We start from the raw sequence: 18828 nt of genomic DNA, 5'->3' as shown, positions 1-18828 counted from the left end.
CTCAAATGATTTTATATGAAAAATAGAGAAAAATGTATACCAAAAAATGAATTCCTCTATAGGACCAAGGAATTCCCTGCTTAAAGTTTCTTCAATAAAATAGGTGTAGCTACCTTTATTGCAAATAATGATTTTTGATCTTTAAACTCAATAGAAATATATTTTCAAAATACAATCTGCTGACAATGTTGAATCAACTTATTCTGTATCATCAATATAAAATATATTTTTATGCTAAAGAACCACTCAATTTTAACTATCAATATTATCCACATAATTGAAAATTAAGTAATCGAGCAAGCAGATTCAATAAAACTCACTTCTCACAGCTTCCCAAATTCTGAACTGGCAATTTTAGAATTGGCGATAAACATGGAAAAAGCTTTTTTATATAAATGATATCTTTAGAAATACTAATTCAAACAAGTAGATAATAGTATGTACTTCCAAAATCCTTTAACAAAATCAAACTACAGAGTTTTCTTTGTATTTTCTGAAATTTGAAATGCTACTTCTAAAACTTAAGATTAAACTAGAAACAAAAATAGTTTTTTCTATTGGTCTACTGGAGATTAACCCTATGCCATACTAATTATGACATATTTATAAGGCATGGGGCTGGAAAGTTGCCAAAATTACCCCCTGAGGAGTAAAATAGTCTTTTGGTTAACACAACTGTGCTAACCGAAATGCAAGAAAAGTAAAACAACAGAAAAGAACAACTAAGTGACTATGTGTAACTACATTTTTTGATCAAGTAGCACCATCCCCGCTAGCCATTTTTCTTGCCACTTTTCATGCTTCATTTGAAGTTGAAAATGCCGAAATAATAGACTGATGTGGTAGACCAATGTAGGCAAGCTACTACTTCCAAATTTCCTTTTCTTTCTTCAATTCTGCTATCTTTTCTTCATGCATTTCCAAGTGTTTCAGATTAATTATCAACATGGCTTCAGTGTCTGCTACGTTCAAGAAGTCTTGCTTAGTTGGTGTCTTCTTGGCTTGAAGTTCTTTGAATTTCTTCTAAACCTCTTTGATCACTTCCTCAGACTAGCCAACAGAGTCTTCTTCTTTTCATGTGAAATGTTTGAAAAACCACTTAAGGTCTCCCTGAATTATTTGGTGTATGATCTTAACTTCTTGCAGTGTTTTTTTATTTCAATTACGCCTAGTATTAATGATTCATTCCTCCATTCAATACAATCTTTGATCACATACAAGGATTTTTCATCTAAACCTACCATAGGACATTCAGCCTGAAACTTTTGTAGTCCAAGATCTTGGATATCTTCCAGCCATATCACTACTTTCCCCCAATTGTTTCTTTCCTTCTCATATTCTTCATTTCTTAGTTCCACCTATTTAGTAATGGTTAATATTTCTTTTGAAGCCTTATCCAGGAGACCTATATGTTTCACAATGTCATTCAAGAGACCTTACACCCATTCCCCTACTGTCTTTGCAATTGCTTTGCATATGTGCAGGTTATCAAGAGATTGTTGGTTGGTTGTAGAGGACACATCAAAAATCACTAACATCTCACTGATAGGTTTTGCTTCAGAATGAAGGATGGTGTTGATATACTATGCCATACTCTTTATTGTCTCCTTCATCTCCTATTTATCTTGTCCATCCTTCCATATCCTGTGTGCAATTTTCTTATTAGAGGCTTCAAAGAATTCCATATCCACATCACAGTTTCCTTTTCCCAAATCAACCTTTGTTATCTAGTAGTCCTAAGGAGCCAAGGATTAACGTGAGGTTCCATCTGGTGGCATGGCTATTTCAATCGACCAATGCCCTAAGTTTTTATCAAATTTGATCCTTGATTCTGTCCTAGCTTTCTTCACTTTAGTTTTTTTAACCACGCATTTATTGAAAAAAAATCAATTGGCAAGAAGAGGGGAATCATGCTCCACTTATTTTCAATAGAAGTCTCCAACCATTTAGGTATGATTGGTTCTTTATCGATGGTAGGGGAGAACTTGGCTAAAGTGAGATTACTCTCTTGGCCTTCAGTATTCACCGGTGACTTCTAATGTTTAGGTACACTATCTACCATAGGTGATTCTTGTACAACCTCGAGATCAACTATCACTATACTCTTGCCTTTGTTTGTTGACACCTTCTTTGTGCTTGAACAGGTCACCCTTTTAGTTTTACAGGTCCTTGCTTGAACCTAAAGTTGAAGTGGTTCTAGAACTACTTCAACTTCAACTTCAACCAGACCTACAATAGGACCATGAATATCTTGATTAGAGATTAATTTTTGCTTTTGAGGAGCCAATTTACTTTTGGATTTTAAAGACTTCCTAGTCAAGACAAAGGTGGCAACAATTTTTGATTTTATCAAACATGCAGTCCTAGCCAACACATCCTTAGTGCAAGAGAATACATCATCCTCTTCTCTTCTTCCCCAATCAATTTTGGGAATAGGCATGCACTCAATCTACTTGATGTAAAATGGATCAAGTACCTCTTCAGAATATTCCTCATTCAGCCCACATGTATCAAGATCCACATTAAACATATTGATTTGTTTAACTGTTAGCCTCAACCATAGTCTTTTCCTTACTTCAAATTCATTAGTGTAATTAAGATGTATGAACAAGAGAGACTACATCCTTAACATTATTCTTGACAAACCCTCCATAATCAAAATTTTCTCAAAGGGAGAAGGGTTTAAAGCATAGAGGGGTCAATGATGCTTTTGTTAACATGGCTTGCTTTATACTAGGACACCTATAGTGACCGATTTCAATAGGAAAGAATACAAAAGAAGACCTCTTAGAAATTTCAAAAGACTCTTTCATAGAGACAAATTGTCTGCACATTTTAGATAAAACAATAGAGTCTAAGAAGTAATGAGGCAACTTCAATGGTTCACCAAAAAAACCACCTACTCTGAGATATGTGAACCTAGGGAATTGAATGTAAAAGTAGCTATAGACTTGTATAGCTTGCATAGCTTCTTCAGATAACCTATTGTTTTCGTGACCTTGAAGTTCAAAGACCAACCTTCCCAAAAAGACATCATTTACCCTTCTGAACTCTTTACAGAAAGTAGCTTCTTGAAGGTCACTATAATATTGGTGAATGGGCATTTCATCTATCCATGGTGAATGTGGAAGGTTTTCACATTCTTTAGATGCTGCTAGGACATAAATAAAAAAGGAAGACAAGAAAAATGAACCGAAGTTGTTGATGGCCACAAAACCCTTGTGCAAATTCTCAGCAAGTAGGTATGCCTATTCAATGAACTTATCTCCTTCTACAATCTTTGGGATAAAGAAATAGATTCATGTATCCCAATGAAATGCATGTTCATTTCCCTTAATTCTATTCAATCGAAGTACAATGTTTGCAATTTCTTTGATGAAATGCTCAATAGTTAATGGTTTGGGCAACCTTGAACCACCCTCTACTGGTTTGAGAAGTCAATATTGGGCTACCTTATTATGGTAATTGCTTTTTATTTTGACATATAGTCATTCTACTTCCTCAAACATCCATGGTTCATAGGGTTCTTTGTGAGGGATCCTAAAGGCTGAATAAACACTAGTTCTATTGATCTTAACTATCACTTCCCCTAAAATCAACACCTTCTATTTCAGTTTGTCACAATCTAGAATAGTCTTTAATAATGAAGATTTCCTAACCTCTCCTATGAGTGAAAGTACTCCTTGTAGTATAGTTGGAGCCTATCATTTACATGTTGAGCATAGTGATGAAGATTGTCATGAACCTGCACCTACTAAAAATGATTCTTTGGATATGGAAAAGGAACCTATCTCACATGCTGAAATTAATGATCAGTATCTTCCTCAGTCATTTGATATAATGACTTGCTTTTCTGGCCTTTCCACCGAAGGGGAACTTGGTGATAATCAGCCACATGAAAGCTCATTACTGGATATACCCTTGTAGGAGCTTGAATCTTTTTCTTTTGAAATATCTAATGCTGTCCCAACCATTGGTGATAATTGGAAAAATGTAATAAGTCAACATGAACAACAAGGTAGCTATTATCTTGATACATGGAGGGAAAATGAAACCTATCATCTTCATTATACCTCTAAAAGAGAAAGATCAAATCTTGAATTACCACGGGAGCAAGAAGATCCTCTGGATGGCATTGTTGATGTTGAAACAAGTAAGAGCTTGCTGCCAGGTGTTTTCTTTTCTGAATTAGAATCTTCTAGATTTAAAATTTCTAATGTATATTCAACCAGCCACTTTAATCAAGAAAGTGTAATGGGTCATCAAGATCAAGGAAAACTTAAGGGTGGTAATGCTGAAACTGAAATTTTTTTGCATACTGCTTATGAATGCTTCTATTTTGGTTACATGGAGATCAGTGAAGAATTTCTACAGCCCAAAGCATCTCAAGATCTTGAGAAGACTAAAATGCAAGAATCATTTAGTTTTGTAATTGATATGGGTAATGAATTATTTGAATATGAAGTTTTTCATTTCCATGAAAGAGGAAATAATGATTTCCTTGAAATTCTAGAAGATTGAGATCAGCCTATTCTAGAACATGTTTACTTTGAAAATAGGCTTGGTGTTCATATCAAAGAGAAATCATATTAAAAAAGTTATTCTCATTCTAAAAATCTGATCAAAAAAGTTGTTAAATAAATTTTCAGCATCATGTCAGACAAATCAAAATGTTGCGGCCATGTGGAGATCAAGCATTGAGGGAACATGAAAAATCAAAATTCTGTGGGGTTGTATGGCTATTTGGGATTGGCATAGTGATTCAAAGGTTGGTCCAAAACATGATATTTAGATCCATGCTTTTATCAGTTGTTCGATAGTTGCTTAGAGTGATGCATCTCATTTTCCAACCACTTTTCCGCACTGGCATATATTTTTTCGAACCAGTTAATGGTTTTCCATGAGCAGTTAGGTACATTCTTTTAAGACTGGGCAGTTTTCCCAATTCTTTATACATAAAGTTTTGGTTGTGCTTAGTTTTAGTTTGCTGGTTTTTGGCTTGCTGTTAGCTTTGTGCTTTGGTGTTCTCTCTGTTCTTCCATCTTATCTATAGGAATTCCCTCTATCCTCTATGCTTTGATGACTCTGTTCCCAATGGCTAGACACTGGTCTTAACCAAAGATTACTGGATTCGTCATGCACTTTATAGTCCATGTCCCCAGTCAGAGCCAATTGTTACACTTATAGTTTTCTTTAGCCTTAAAGTCAAACATTTAAGTCATGGGAGTGCCCAAGTTGAAGTTGAAGTTGAACCTTCAAGTTAGTTCAACTTCAAGTTCAGTGATTTCATAATATACTTTTGAGTTTCGAAGTCGAAGTTGAGCTTCCAGCCAATTCAAGTTCAACTTCAAGTTTTGTCATTAGCATAAATCTTAAAGAAGACTAGTCATTCTCCTATTCATCAACATTCCTATTCACATATGGGGAGGTTGAAGTTGAAGTTGAAGTTTCAGGTCAGTTCAACTTCAACTTCAAGTTCATGTTGGAATCGGTGAAAAATGCAATGTTTAGTTTGAAATTTCAGTTTCAACCCTAGCATCCAGAAGTTCAAGAATCATTATGATTCAATCAAGATTGGGAGCTTCAAAATTTTATTTGAAATGGTGAAGCGTAAAAAGAATCGACCATTCTTAAGTGCAAAGCTCATGGACAGTTTGAAGTATGCAGTTCATAGATCAAAGGCTCAGATTCATCAGTTTGAATTTGTGGCTCAAGTTTAAAATCAAGCTCAGATCCTATTTCAAGGCTCAAAGTCCAAGATCCAAGGTTAGAAGGTGGTAGTGGATAACGAGATATATAGTAGGAAAACAACACGTGATTCATGTGGAAGTACTGGTGTATATATTGTTATAAATTTTAATACAGCCTGTAGCTACAAATTTTTGTCAAAAGTTATGATGGACTGTATGTGGGTCTGTCAACATAACAGCAAATGCCAAATGTTCTGCAATCAGAAAAACAATCATGTTGAAGGGCCCATAGATTTTAATTACACTATTGGATCTCATCAAAATTTGGATATGTTGTTCAAAATCAAGTTTTCTAAAGGTCCACCAAGGCGATCTTCAAAATTTGGCCAAAGTCAAAAGTTATGATGAATTAAATGCAGGTCTGTCAATATATCAGCAAATGCAAAATGTTTTGCAGTCGGAAAAATAGTCATGTTGTGGGGCCCACAAATTTTAATCTAACCCTTGGATTGAGCTGAATTTTGGATATTTTTGAGAAAACCTAGTTATATAAACTCTCTCCAATCCATTTTGCAAAATTTAAAATGGATCAAAAGTTATGACTGTTACAAGATCATGACAGTAACTTGTAACCAGCATACACCACCTGTCCAACATGCACATGCAATTCATTTTTGTAGTGACAGGTGTCCATAAGAGGAGTTTGGATGAATGTAAGCAATATCATAATGTTTATTAAACATTATGTTTATCTTTTTTGATACATCACTTTTCCTCAATAACGGACAGTGGAATGTGAAAGGTTGGGAGCAGTTTCAAGAAACAATTATTCAAACTGAGAAATAATGGACAAAAAGAGAAGATAAATGGTATAGAGAATAATAAGAGAGGGGTCTTCTTTTCTGCAAAGGATTTCTATAGCTACTACTACAGGGAGAAGAGATTTATTTTTTGTAACAAAGGAAGTAGTTTCATTTTATGCAGATTGACTGTGATAAGGAGATTGAACAGTACTATTATTGTTTTATCATGTCTCTGAAATAAAGAGGGACATAAGTGTGTTAGATTCTACAATCATATACATTTTTGTTTCTGATCTGAAAGGATTTTGGAGTCCTTTTATTTCTATTTTAGATGCAGTCCTTTATTACCATGTTGAATGTGATATATGTAGTCTTGTGATTATGTATTCACGCTTTTGCATAAAGATATTTACAACTTTCTCTCTTTCAGTTTTCTCTTTAATGTGAAAGACTTGGTAGATAGTCCTATGGCTATTTGTTGGTTTTTCACTCATGATCAATTTATTAATCTTATAATCACGTTCATCTCATTTTGATGAGTGGTTGTTGGAAAGCCTTGGTGTCTTCTGGTAAAAGGCATAACCAGTTATTAAAATTCTTCGAATATCTTTCTAAGAGGGAGCTATACCTCTCAATTCAGAGGAAAGCTATCAATCTCATGATAGTATTTCCAATTGTTAGTGGCAATTGTTCTTCTATTTGGGCATCTTGAGTCATTCTTTATATTTAATTCTGGAAGGACAAAACTGTTTACTAACAAATAGCTTGAGAACATATCAAAGGAAATGGAAGGATTTAGACTTGATAAGGTTATTGACAATGAAAAGATAGATTTGGAATTGGCTATTGGGAAACTTAAGAAAGAAAAGGAGAAACTCTCTTAATCCATAAAAGGAAGAATGGATCTTGCAGTACAGATGAATGACAAACTCTACACTAAAGAAAGAATTGAAGATATCTATTCAGAGAGTAATTCGAATGAAGCTAATGAAGAAATTAGAGAACTATTAGAAAAGAATGGTATACTTCAAGAAGAAGTAAGGAAGTTGAAAAGAGAACAATAAATTCAGTCAGTAAGATTATGTGAAGTCCTGGAAGAGAAAAATAATATAAAAGAAGTGTTAGAAGGAAAGAATAATGAAATTCAGCATCTATCCCTTCAATAGGTAGACTTCATTGATCAGCTTACTAATGCAAATGAAGAAACCATGAATCTAAGATCAGAAAATAAAAGATTGTAGAATGATCTAAACACTGAAAAGAAAATCAATGAGAGGAAATTGAAATATCAAGTAGACATGAATCAATTAAATGAGAAAATCCAATATAGATAGAAAGGAAAAGTAGGAATTGGATATACAAAAGAAGGTGAATCATCCAAGAAAGGAGTTCAAAAGAATCAAAGACCCACTTGCAATCAGTATAGTAAGCTAGGTCATACATCAAATAAACATAGGAGTAATGGTAAAGCTAAATTCAATGGAAAATGCTACAATTGCAATAATCATGTTCATAGATCTAATGAATGCAAAGAGAAACCTAAATTTGAAAGAAAATGTCACAAATGCAAGAAGCATGGGCACAAATCTTTTGAATGCAAAACTAAGACATTGAACCTAGTGGAATAGATTATAAAACTATTATAATTGTTTTAGAATAACTAAGGGGACGGGGGGGGGGGGGTTTGAATCAGTTATCCAAGGTCCAGTAATGTCCAATACAAATTATTGTCAAATCCTTAATGGCATATAATTGAAATTATCATGCACGCAATTTAAACATTAGATAGCCATGATAAGTAAACATGCATCATACCATAACACAAAATATTTTGGTGACCCAAAAACCCTCTAGGAATAAGAAGGTAAAATTGGGGTGGGGATGACACCCACAAAATAACTGTGCAATTGATTTCAACCACTTCTGATGGTTTTCCCTATTAAAGGCTTTACACATTGTCAAATGTGACCCTATTAAAAGATTTCTACACCCTATTAGGAGTGTTCCCTATTAGAGGACTTAAGAACATTCAATTTAGAATGTCACCTTGTTAAAGAATTTACATAGAGTTGTTAGGCCCACCCAAGTCCATGGGATTTATAGTCACCTTCTCAAAAGAATCTTTTATCCCTCTCTAAGGATCTCCTACCCTTCTCCTAAGGATCAGATCTCCTAGGGATCTTCTATCCTTTTCTTGAGGCTTGTCCACATAGCTGTTAAGCTAACCTAGCAATGTAGGATTTTAGTGTCTAATACAATGGTAAGAAAGTATTAGAAAGGTTTTGACCCGATAAAAATTGCAACTCTAACCTTGTAGATTTCATATCACTCTTCAGTTCTTTTCTTTGCTTGGCTTTTCTTCCTTGCAATGCTGACAGCTTGTCCACCCTTCAAGATCTGTCTCCTTGAGTTCTTCCACTCATTATGCCAATGCACTCTATGGTCACTTGATCAACTTAGAGTCTTGATGCTTTGTGCTTACTCCTCACTGTGTCCTCTTCTTCACACTAGCCTTCTCTTGGCTTCTTTACACAACCACACTTATGACCAACTTCCTCTCACATACGCACTTGATCTCTGACCTGTAACTCCTTATAAAGAAGTTTTGTTCTTCATTTCCTGCTCATGTCTTCCTGCTCATCAATTTGAATTGATCTGAAAAAACAATATTGTTTTCCCTCCAAATTGTTTCTTCCAAAAACTTCATTAGTATTCGCCTTGAATTGGTTTGCATGGTTTACATAAAATTCTGTGACATCTACTCATCATCCTTATCATCCACCTAATTCACAAAATTTGATTTAACAAACTTATCGCTACTGATCTGGCGAATCTTTGACTTGACAAATAATGCAACAACTCAGCATCATTGGTTTATTGATGCTTGGCACCTTTTTTGTTACTTGGCTTCTACTGCATTTGGTAATGCACGACACCATCTATTCTAGATTGCTCAACATCCACTGTGTTTCCTGGTTACTCGGCACCTGAAGGATTGTTGTGTCACTCAGCACCTGAATGTTCTTGCTCAACACCTGAAGAGTTGCTTGGCACACACTAAAGTTGGACTTGCTCAGCTTCCACTAAGAATTTTCTCAGCACTAACTAGATTGCTCGGCTCTCACAAATGACTTAGTTAAACCTTGCATCTTTGATGTGTCTTAGTGTGTTCATTCCCTGTGTCTTAGAGTATGTCATCAATACACTATTTCATCAATAGCTTAGCTGATCCTTATACTTCATTACAACATCATAACTTCAACCTTTCTCTAGGTGCTCTAGTTACATCTTATTGATTGCCTCCTACTTGTCAATCAACTAAGTGGTAGTATTTGGATCACTTAAGCAATTGTCATTTCTACAAGTAGCAAGTTTGACATCAATGACAAAACAATGATTGAAAACATTTTTTACTAGTTCGATTATTCTTCATTCATGATCTTTTCAATCATTTCCAATAATCTCCCTCTTCGGCATTGATGGTAAACCAAACTGATCAATTGACCATCTTCGTTACCACCAAAATTACATACCAAATAGAAAACTTGTTGACATTTCATATCTTCCTTTTTTTTCAATTCTTGTATCATGTCTCCCTCTTTTGCTAATACAAACTAAATCCTTTGTTCTGCTTCTCCCTCTTGACTGATGCATCCTTACGTTGTATTCCTGATCCTTCTCCCTCTTGACTGTAGCATCCTTATGCTATATTCTAAATCCTTCATAGCTACATGCTGATTCTATTCTCATACATCTCCCTCTTACCTTTTATTGATCAGTTTCTCATAAATCTCCCTCTTTGACATAAATGCCAAAGATGTAGCATCTTCAACATGCTTGATGTAAGCTTTGCATCTCATGTTTTCTCCCTCTGTCACTGTGTTTGTGACTAATTTGGAATTTATATTCCTATTTTTATCCTTTACATCATTCTTCTAATATTTCAATGATCTATTGTTGTTGATGTAGGGCAGCTTCTTTGTTGCTTTAGACTGCTTGAGTTAGGGGCTTTACCCCCAACTTGCCTCTAAGATATTCATAAGTATCCTTGGGAAATGGTTTAGTGAAGATATCTACAATTTGTTCCTTTGTGTGAATGTACTCCATCTTCACTTGTTTTTCAATCACCAATTCTCTGACATAGTGATACTTGATTGCAATATGCTTGGTTTTTGCATGCATTACTCGATTCTTGGATATGTTTATAGCACTTGTATTATCACAATACAGTATCATAGGTTTGGTTACCTCTTCTTTCATTCCTTTCACTAGATGTTTGAGCCACACAATGTTTGTGCAATTGATTGTTGTTGCCACATATTTTGCTTCTGCAATGGATTGAGATGTGCATGTTTGTGCAATTGACTGTTGCTGCCACATATTCTGCTTCTATAGTGGACTAAGATGTGCAATGGACTTACTTTTATCTCCATTCATGTGATGAGAGCATCTTCTATCTATGATCCATTTTTCATTCTTGTTCATGCAGGTTACTAGGGAAATTGCTTCATCTTCATCTGTTTCATCTTTTATAGCCACATTGACTACTTCATCATCATTCTCGTCAGAGTCTTCTTCAATAATGTAGCATCTTTTGCCTTTACCTCTGTAGTCCTTATTGTCCTCTTTCTTGTTCTTGAGGTTGCCTCCATCCTTGTAATTTTTATTTTGTGTGCATCTAGATGTAATGTAACCAACTTCATTACAGTTGAAACAAATTATTGGCAACTTACCTTTGAATTTTCCTCTTCCTCTGCAAAATCTTCTTGTTAGTAATGGCTCTAATTGGTCTACATCATCTTCATCAGTGCTGCTATCACTAGATACATACTTTCCTTTTCCAGTCTTTTTCTTTGTTTGCACCTCATTGTTGTCTTTTATTGTTATCTTGGCTTTGAATGTAGATTCAAAGTTCTCTAGCTTGTAGTTGTCAAATTTGGATAGCTCAAAGGTAGTGAGTCTTTCAATTATTCCTTCAAATGACAATGTGTTGCCTGGTACACACCAAAGCTCTTGGATGGCTGATACTCTTATAGCATAGATAGGAAGAAAAGTTCTCAAGTATTTGCTACATATTGTTTCTTGTGATAACTGTCCTTCTAGGTATCTTATGGCACTTACCACTTCTTTCATCCTTGCACCATATTGACCAGCATACTCTCCTTCTTCCATTTTCATGTCATCAAACTTTTCTCTTAGGCTTTCTCTTTTGGCTCTCTTGACATTATCATCTCCTCCATAGATGCTTGATAATGTCTTCCACATCTTATGTTCAGTACCACATCCTTTGATGTCATCATACTCGGCATAGCTTAGTGCTGAAGCAATATCTGACATCACTTGATTGTGCTCCTTCTTCTTGCTCATGTCTTCTACAGTGAAGGGTCCTACAGGGTCTACATGATCAACTATGATTGAGGTTTGTGCATAGTCACCTATTGATCCAAGGTGCAACTTCATCAGAATTTTCCATGCAACAAAGCTGTCTTTGTTTAGCTTGGGAGCTTCTCTCTTGGAAATCTTGATCTTCTTGCTGCTAGTTCCTTGAAACAAATCGATAGTAGGCTCTGATACCAATTGTTAGAATTCTTTTAGAATAACTGAGAGGGGGGAGTGAATTAGTTATCCAAGGTCCAATAATGTCCAATACAAATTATTGTCAAATCCTTAATGGCATATAATTGAAATTATCATGCACGCAATTTAAACATTAAACAACCATGATAAGTAAACATGCATCACACCATAACACAAAAGATTTTGGTGACCCAAAAACCCTCCAGGAATAAGAAGGTAAAACTGGGGTGGGGATGACACCTACAAAATAACTGCATAATTGATTTCAACCACTTCTGATGGTTTGCTCCATTAAAGGCCTACCCTGTTAAAGGCTTTACACACTGTCAGATGTGACCCTGTTAAAGGATTTCTACACCATGTTAGGAGTGTGCCATGTTAGAGGACTTAAGAACATTCAACTTATAATGTCACCTTGTTAAAGGATTTACATAGATTTGTTAGGCCCACCCAAGTCCATGGGATTTACAATCACCTTCTCAAAAGAATCTTTTATCCCTCCCTAAGGATCTCCTATCCTTCTCCTAAGGATCTCATATCCTTCTCCTAGCGATCTTCTATCCTTTTCTTGAGGCTTGTCCACCTAGCTGTTAAGCTAACCTAGCAATGTAGGATTTTAGTTTCTAATACAATGGTAAGAAAGTATTAGAAAGGTTTTGACCTGATAAAAATTGCAACTCTAACCTTGCAGATTTCATATCACTCTTTATTTCTTTTCTTTGCTTGGCTTTTCTTCCTTGCAATGCTGACAGCTTGTGCACCCTTCAAGATCTATCTCCTTGAGTTCTTCCACTTGTTATGCCAATGCACTCTATGGTCACTTGATCAACTCAGAGTCTTGATGCTCTGTGCTTACTCCTCACTGTGTCATCTTCTTCACACTAGCCTTCTCTTGGCTTCTTTACACGACCACACTTATGACCAACTCCCTCTCACATACACACTTGATATCTAACCTCTAACTCCTTATAAAGAAGTTATTTTCTTCATTTCCCGCTCATGTCTTCCCACTCATCAATTTGAATTGATCTGAGAAAATGATATTGTTTTCCCTCCAAATTGTTTCTTCCAAAAACTTCATCAGTATTTGCCTTGAATTGGTTTGCATGGTTTACATAAAATTATGTGACATCTACTCATCATCCTTATCATCCAACTAATTCACAAAATTTGATGTAACAAACTTATCACTACTGATCTAGCAAATCTTTGACCTTACAAATAATCCAGCAACTCGGCATCATTGGTTTACTAATGCTCAGCACCTTCTATGTTACTTGGCTTCTACTGCATTTGCTAATGCTCGACACCATCTATTCTGGATTGCTCGACATCCACTTTGTTTCTTGGTTACTCGACACCTGAAGAGTTGGACTTGCTTGGCTTCCACTACGAATTTTCTTTACACTAACTAGATTGCTCGGCTCTCACAAATGACTTAGTTAAAATTTGCATCTTTGATGTGTCTTAGTGTGTCCATTCCCTGTGTCTTAGAGTATGTCATCAATACACTATTCCATCAATGGCTTAGCTGATCCTTATACTTCATTACAACATCATAACTTCAACCTTTCTCTAGGTGCTTTATTTACATCTTATTGATTGCCTCCTCCTTGTCAATCAACTAAGTGATAGTATTTGGATCACTTAAGCAATTGTCATTCCTACAAGTAGCAAGTTTGACATCAATGACAAAAAAATGGTTGAAAGCATTCTTTACCAGTTCCATTATTCTTCATTTATGATATTTTCAATCATTTCCAACAAAAACTATATTTGGTTGGGACTACAACACTTGTTACAGATGTCACTACGGTGGAGAATTTTGACACATTGGAATAAAATGTGTAAAAAATCACATTAGGACAAGAGACACCACTAGAAGATGTTTCATTTGTACAAAACTTGGAGACCTCACCAAGAACTATATCAACACTAGAAGAATTGAAGATGAAAAGAAAACCAAGGCTGATAATATTAGAAAATAGATGAGACAATAGTGGATTTTGAAATCTCTTGAGAATGCAAGTCTGAGCATTGAAGCACAGGTCACTCAAGAATTGGGCAACTCAAGCATTCAACTTGATCTCCTACAAGGGTAACTAGAACTAAGATTCTAAACTGGACATATTAGATTAGTTCCAGTCAGTAAAGAGGAGAGATCCATATCAGCATTCAAGATGCAAAGGGATCACCAAGTGTCTAAAGAAATTTTGAACCTTACTGAGCTAGATCAGGTTGCAAGACCCTTCCGAGCAAGGTTGGGAGCAACTAAGTCATTGTATGGACACCAAGTCATGAATGGATCTATCAAGAAATCAATTCAAAATAAGTGGAAGATTGTCTATCATCAAGAAAGTGAATGTACCAAGAGTTTATGGCAATTGGAAAGTGGAATGTGTTAAAAAGGGTGAAATCAAATTCATTTGTCGCCATAAATTTTCAAGAGCTTATGTGAAGAGCGATTTCTATGCATCCAAGTGATCTATGTGATTTTTTGTTAATTTTTGCTATGATTTTCATAGACCCTACCAAGAAATGGCATCCTCCAATAGCAAACCCAAGAAAGGATCCAGGATGTTAGTTTGAGGAGTTGAGTGCAAAGCACCTGACTTCAAATTGAGTCTGGCAATTGCAGAAACATTTGATCTTATCAAAGCTCACTCATGGATTCCTCTTAAGGTATTACTAGTTAACAATATTCACTCACATTTTAATTTTTCAATTCAAGACATAGGATTCCTAGAAATGGATGAAACTTTGGAAAATTTGTGTGTGAATGGTGCATTAAAACCCAAGCATCAACAATTGGAAACCAAGGGTTTAACCCACATTCCACACATGCCCCAAGAATTCTAGACAAAATGGATAAGGTTTATCCTTAGCAATGTACACAATAGTAAACTATGGTTTGAACAACTTATTCTCTTAACAAAGAAAATGATTCATCAAATCATGGGGTTCCCAAAGTTGGCCAAGGAAAAAACCACCAAAACCCTAAGTCAGGTAGAACTAGAAAAGAAAACTCTTGCTGAATGGGATGGAAGAGGTATGAAGATCAGCTAAGTAGCTAACATGGAGCTAAAGTTTGGAATTCATATGATTGCACACAAAATATATAGCTCCAGTCATCTCAACAATGTATCACATGAGGTAGTGGATCTTGCTTTCAAAGTGGTGAAGAACAACATGTCCTTCGACCTTGTCAAGTTGGTGTCGAACCAATTCAACAAAAACATTGAAAGCATCCAAACATTGAATAATAACATGTCTAAGTTTGGTTCACTTTAACCTATTTATTCTTCTTTATACACAAATTTTTCCCTTCAAAAGATAAAATTGTATGGGGAAAAGATGTGCTTGTACTTTATCAAATCAATAATTATATAGCAAAAATGGGTGAAAATTATGTCATTATCATGGATAATTATTTTGATTCATTCAAAGAAAAGATGAATAATAGATTTATAATTCCAAAGAAAATTGTTGAAGATTACAAGGATGATATTTGTTTTATGGTCAATTGTGACAAAGTGTACATACAAGCATTTAAACCTAGAGTGGTATGGATCAAGCCTCTAGGCTATGAGGTCAATATTGATGACACTAGGGATATTATTAAGGTATTTTTGAATGAACCTATGGATCCCAAGGCCACATATTTTGGTACATATCATGAAGCCAAAGCCAAAATTGAACTAGAGATAAAAGCTTCCTCAGGCTATCAATAAAGGAAAGAAGAGGATAGAAAAATTGAGAAAAACTAGTCCTACTCTACTATTAATAGAAGGAAAAAGAGATGATGTAATAAAATATGATGTAGAAGATGAGGTGGGTGAAGAAAAATTAGAAAAAGAAGAGCTAATCAAGAAGAATGGTAAGTTTATTATAACCAAACGTACAAAGTCATCTACTATAGTATTTACAAGAAGAACATCTAGAAAGAAATTGAAACTAGGTGAAGAAGTAGTGGCTGTGATCTTCAAATGACCTCCACCTACATTTCAATAGAAATTGAAAGAAATTGATTCTAGAGCTAGCATGGAAAACTTTAAATCATTAATTTATGAAACAAAAAATGTAGAAGAGAAGAAGCAAGTTGAAGACATGGTTATGTTTAAACTACAGAAATGGAAATATTCAGTTGAGTAACTTGTACAAAAAATTCCCAATGAACTAATGGAAAGAATCAAACCAAGATGGGAACACGCCAAGAAAACTACAAAGGACATATATGACTAGACCTAGAAGAAACTCATGTTGAGTCTTAATGACAAAGAAGTAAAAGAGTCCATGGAGCAAAATAAAATAAAACTCACTTTGAAATTTAACACCTACTTGATACTAGTTAATGACATTGAACATGTGGTGTGGAATGCCACTAATACATGGAAGAATATCTACAATCTTCATCAAAAATTTGATCTTGTTATTCATGTCAATGATAAAGATGATGATGAAGATGACAAGGAAGAACAAGACAATGATGATGAAGAAGAAACAAATTATGATAATATAGATGATGAGGAACAAGAGTAGGAAGCTACTGAGGAGAATCTCCCTAAGATTTAGAGCATTGAGGAAACCAACCCTAAAAATATTACAGCAACAATTATGGTCTCACTTCCTCACTCTTTGAGCAAAGATTGAAATCCATGAAGCTCAAAGAAAGCTACTGCTGAGTTGGTCATGACAAACACTAAAAATCCAAGCACTCAACCAATCTTTGCACCTATTTAGCTTAATACTTCATTGACTAAAGTAATCATAACTTTATATAATGAGTAGACAATTCTTCCTCCATCAATTTTGGCTACTCAACAATAAGGTATTTCTTCAATCAGTGCAATATCTCCTTTTGTTGCTAGTCCTTGCATTTCTATCATTGTTACTATTCCAAGTATGCAAATAATTAGTACAAATATAGTTGAGAGCAAGCCTCAACTGAGTACTATATTTTCTAGCAAAGGAAAAGACAAGGAAGAAGACATCGATCTAGATGAGGATATAGTTATCCCAAATTGGGATATCTCTACTCTAAATCCTAATCAAATACATATAGTAGGTGAGATTTTGCAGAAGAAAGCTAAGCAAAAAAGGCTTAGAGAGGAGATAATAGAGAAAATTAAGTGCTACAAGATGCAAAGAGCATTCCTATAGTTTCACTTAGCATTGAGGTTGATATCTCTCAACCTATTTTGGTTCAATTAGCAGAATTGATCCAAAATTTTAATGAAGATTTGAATTGGCAAGAAAAATTGTTGCAAAGAGAAAAGAAGAAATTTGAAAACAAAGTATTGGAGCTAGTTGCATAGAAGATTGCAATATATCAAGTAGACTTTTCTACTATTCTTAGTTCATTGGAAACCTCTCCCAATAATGTCACTTCTATATTTGGTAAACTATGTGACACATCTATCTTCATGTAAGAAATCAAAGATTAACTCTCCAAGATAGATGAAGATCTCAAGGCAAGTGCACACTAGCTGTCACTTGACCCAAACTAGAGTTATACTCATTACATAAAGATCAAATTTCTAACTACTATGCAAGCAGAATTACTAAGAGAAGAAGCTAGGATAAGGGCTACACTTGTAGATATACAAGGCATGATTCTTCCAAAAATGGATGCATTGCAAAAACACATTTCACATGCCAAAACTCTCATCCATGATAAAAAAAAATTCTCCATAGATGATCACATGATGGAATTATCAGCAAAAATTCAAATTACATTGCATGCAACCAAGGTGTTGCAAGAAAATTAGGACAAGACAATGTCACTAATTTTAAAACTATATTCTAACTTCTTGTCACATTTTGGAATAACTATATAGCATAAACCTTTGCCATTTATGTCAAAAAGGGGGAGAATGTGTAAAAGGGGAGAAAATGAGAAGATGTATATAATATGTAAAGTATATTGAATATATATGTATGGGGAACATCATAATATTATACATATACATGTACAAGATATTTAGATAAACATCTCTTACAAAAGAAATTTTGAAAAATCTCATAAACAGAGTATGTTACCAAGTTGAAGACAGAAGAAGGAGACTAAAGATTATTTTTGAACTTTTTGAATTTAGTTTTGATTGATAAGTGTTTTGGTCACTAATGCCAAAGAGGGAGATTATTAACATTACAATCAAGTTTTTTAATTAGTCACACACATACACACACTTAATCAAATCGTTAGTAGCTACTGAGCTTATCTTATAGTCTATAGTGTTAACCAAAGTAATTCAAGCTATATTGAGTTCTACAGTTGCTACCGAGTTCCAAGAACAATATTCAATTTGCACCAAGTAGTATCTACCAAGTTGCTGATTATCAGTGTAAACCAAGATTCTTAGTGTTTATCAAGTCTCTCAATGCAAACCAAGTTTTCTAGTACTTACCCAATTCCCAACTTCAACAATGTGAATCTAGTGTTGACCAAGCTATATAGTGTCAATCAAGTGATTCAGTTTATATCGAGCTCGCGATGATAGTGTTGACTGAGCTATGTAGTTTCAATCAAGTGGTTCAGTTTATATTCCAAATTTCATAGTGATCACCAAGTCACCAGTGTAGACTAAATTTAGACTGCTTGGAATTGATTAATATGAGCTGATCTTCTATGTCTACTAATTGTATGATGATGCCAAGTGTTGACAATAGTTTTTGAGTATCAAACCTCATTGAGTTTTTCTTCAGAACCCAAGTACTTGAAATTTGGCTAACTTTGTGTATTTTGGTGAAACTTGTAT

Source organism: Cupressus sempervirens, chromosome 7 (assembly GCF_028749045.1).
Source record: "Cupressus sempervirens isolate cs-2001-9-10 chromosome 7, ASM2874904v1, whole genome shotgun sequence".
Classification (NCBI taxonomy): Eukaryota; Viridiplantae; Streptophyta; class Pinopsida; order Cupressales; family Cupressaceae; genus Cupressus; species Cupressus sempervirens.
Note: the sequence above shows the minus strand (reverse complement) of the source record.